Genomic DNA, 3673 nt, shown 5'->3' with positions numbered 1-3673 from the left:
GGGCCGTTTTAGTTAATTCCTTGAGCTGAGGGTTTTGGAAATTTATTTTTTATTTATCATTTTAAGTCAATTTGAAGTGACGGTATCATTTTTAGAATTTTTTGAAAGTCGGGATGATTTCCGGACCCGGAAACTTCTCCTAGTTTTTTCATTTTAAGTGAAGGGCATTGTAGTCATTTCATATGCATATACATACATGTGTAGCTTTATATTAGAAAGATATTCTATGGGATATGGGAGGCATTGTGAGGGAAGAGCAAGGACAAAGTGGTAACTTGACCAAATATTGTATCCATTCATGTGTTGACAAGTGGCTCAATGAGAGCCATTTATGAGTTGGCAAGACAAGCCAACCCATCCATTCCTCTTTATTCTCGGCAACCCCAATTCTTTTTCCATCTTTCTCCTTTTCTCTCTCTATATTTCTACATTTAAACACATATATACCTTCATAGATTAAATCTTGATTTTAGAAGGGTTCGAGTTAGATTTTGAGGGAGAGGAAGAAGGGATGTTGGAGAACTTGGTATGAGCTTCAAATTGAGGCCAATATTGCTAGGGTTTGGGGAATTCCAAAAATTGCTTTAGCCTTAGGGCTATCACTTTGAGGTAGGGGTTTCTAACTGCAAGTCCTTGAATTTTTGTGAATTAATCTCCTAATTGTGATCTATTATGTTTATTTTATAATTGCTAAGCATGATCTCCATGTGTTATGTAGTGAATTGTGTTGAATGTTATGATTATGTAAGTTATTGTGAAGATAGATGTTCAATGTATGTTGTACCATGACTTTTTTGAGTAAAATACTATGTTTGTTAAGTGATAACATTTTTCTTACTTGTAGTGTTGAATTCTTTTCTAAGCTTGTTATATTATTAAGGTTCATAAGCATGGAATTTCATGACATCGAATTGCATATATATATATATATATATATATATATATATATATATATATATATATTAGCTTGGGGTGAAGAAAGGGAAAATTGTTTTGGAAAAGAAATGGAAGTGTTTCGGAAATGAAGGAAAACTGTTTTGGGAAAAGGCTTGGAAATGGGGAGTGACATTTCATCTCTTGAATTTGCATAGCATTACACTCATTGTGTATGGATTGTATGTAAAGATCTGTGATGGTATATTTATTCCCCAAAATGAATATGACCCATCTTCTATGTGTCATTCTTTGTTTGGATTTACGGGATCATTAAGGGGTGCGTTTTAGGCACTACCTACTAAGCTTTATGCTCACCCTATAATATTAACATTTTTCAGGAAATAGAGCTTGCCTTGGAGTTTCTAACGGGTGTTTGATGACTTCTATTGAAGCTTTGGGACATTATATGTGTAGCATTTTTACTTGTACTTAATACATGTAAATCAATGTATATTTGTCCATGTAAGATTCATGGTATAAATTGTAATTGATGTAAAATGAGGCCATGAAGCCATTTTGAATCAAATTGAAAATTGCTCATCCCTTTTCTTTACAAGCATTATTGGGATTTTTCATGTTCAAGCCTTATATCAGGTTTATAAGATGTCTTGGGATGAGTTTAAAGCTTAATTTTTGGCCGTGGTAGATTCCAATGAGGTCCCTAAGGTCCTATGCACTTGCAGTGACCAAATTTTAGACCTCCTAAGTGGAGAGCCGGCTTTCCCCCTTTAGGAGTTGACTCTTTTTAGTCCAGTAGCCTCATTTCGTCAAAAATTTGGAGTGGAGCCTGCTCCTTTAGAATGGAGCATGCTCTTTTGAGGTGGAGCATGCTCCTTTGGTGTGAGGGGAGCCTGCTCCTTTTGAGTGGAGCCGGCTCCCTTGTTGCTTGTCTCTTTTTTGAGTCAAATTTCAAGTATTTTCAGTTAGCTTTCCAATGAAATTAATTTCACTCAATAATTCAAATTGTAGAGAGAGTTATGATCTTTTTAGTGTGGACTGCTCCAGAATTCCTTGTAAACAGAGGGTGTAATTATGTGAAATCTTCATTCTTAGGTCCAGGACTTTGCGTCATGGGTTCAAATGACCCTTATGACTTATGTTAAGCTATTTAGAGTTATATAATTAATTTACGCACCCTAATTGACCGTTTTGCCCTTGGTTGTTTTCGGGTTCGGGTAAGAACTCGACTAACGATTCAGACCAATGGGTTCGGGTTGTTACACTCAAGATCCCTGGATTGTTCCATTTAAATTGAATCTGGATTCTCTCACACGTGCACGATCACAAGCGTGAATGATGTGACTATTGAATCCAAACCGAGTCTAAATCCTCTCACACGTGCACGATCACAAGTGTGAGTAGTGTCCGATTGTTCTTATCACTCACACGTGCACAATTACAAGTGTGAGATGTGGACAGTCACATACAATACAAGCGCACTGTTGTGATGTGCCTGATCCACTAACATCCATATCTTTGCTATTCGTTGTATCAAGAGATGGAACTTTGTTTAGCAAGTAAAAAGTAAAACTTTGTTTCATAATGTGTCTCTCCCCAAGACTATTGCGATAAGCATGATATATACTCTCCTAATTGAGAGAGTCCAAACTATTTTAGACTCTTCAAATTCACTAATTTTTAATTTTTTTTTTTTTTTTTTATGCAAGAAAATCTTTCATTAGATTATTTTAAATATGAATACAACCCATATAAGCTTTCTCTTCTATGAAAGTTGGGAAAACATAAAAAAAAAAAAACTTACAATTTCTCTTATCTGCATAGCATATTGGGCAAGACTATGAGCCAAAATATTTGCTTGCCTCTTCACCCAACCAATCTTCCATCGATAATGTAGTTTTATATAAGCCAGAATATTTCCCTAAAACTGGGACAATCCTATAGACACAGCTCCAAATAAAGTGATTCAATTTCAAATTTACTAATTCAGCTTATAATGTTTTATGGTAAAATTTTGAAGTTTGAATAAAATAACAATTTATTCCAACACATAACATATATAATCATTATATATATATAATATTATAAGTGGCTTCTGAGTTGCACCATTTTGTAATAAAAAAATAGAAAAAATACCTCATGAAGATTCAATAATTTAACGTGAAAAAAATTTGCACCATTAGTCTATTTCGTGAACATTACATACAATACCCTTTATTACCCCAACATTACATGCTATACCCTTTATTACAACCAACAAGTAACGTCTTTAAAAAATGTAAACCAACCTACAAAGCTAACCTCCCCTCATGTTTCACAATCTTCATTTATACACAAACAAACACTTCTAAATATTTCCAAAAAAATTATATCATAAACCAAAAAAATAAAAAAATTAATAGAAAATTAAATAGATGACATCTCCTGAATCATGATGAACATTGAACGGTGATTGGGCGGAATTCTTGATGCGGCTGACATATCTAATTTACTTTTTGTTTATGAAAGGTGGACCATTCATATCTCTTCAAGAATATTGTAAGAATTATTTGTCATGTTCAAATATATATTTATATATAAATTATTCATCCATAGTTGGAACTGACATAATTAAGTTGGTGAAACATATGTACACAGAATTGCAATTCTTTTAACATGATAGAATGGGATTGATAAATTCAATAGATGATTTTTGCAACAAAATATATATATACATAGAACTTGTTTTGTTCAGTTTTTTTTTTTTTTTTTTTTTGGTTTGTTTTTAAAAGACAATACA

The 3673-nt window shown here is 33.2% G+C and overlaps 1 long non-coding RNA gene across 1 annotated transcript; it reads left to right on the top strand.

Annotated features, from left to right (window-relative positions):
• Positions 1-348: 348 nt before the first annotated feature.
• On the top strand, positions 349-1492 carry LOC132283195 (uncharacterized). The gene is made up of 2 exons (XR_009471966.1): positions 349-609; positions 1275-1492. It is a non-coding gene; the product is annotated as an uncharacterized LOC132283195 (long non-coding RNA).
• The last annotated feature ends 2181 nt before the right edge of the window (positions 1493-3673 follow it).

This window comes from Cornus florida, unplaced genomic scaffold (assembly GCF_030987335.1).
Source record: "Cornus florida cultivar Cherokee Brave unplaced genomic scaffold, ASM3098733v1 CherokeeBrave_3.0.0_Hap2_Chr11, whole genome shotgun sequence".
Classification (NCBI taxonomy): Eukaryota; Viridiplantae; Streptophyta; class Magnoliopsida; order Cornales; family Cornaceae; genus Cornus; species Cornus florida.
This window is presented reverse-complemented; position numbering and strand designations above follow the sequence as displayed.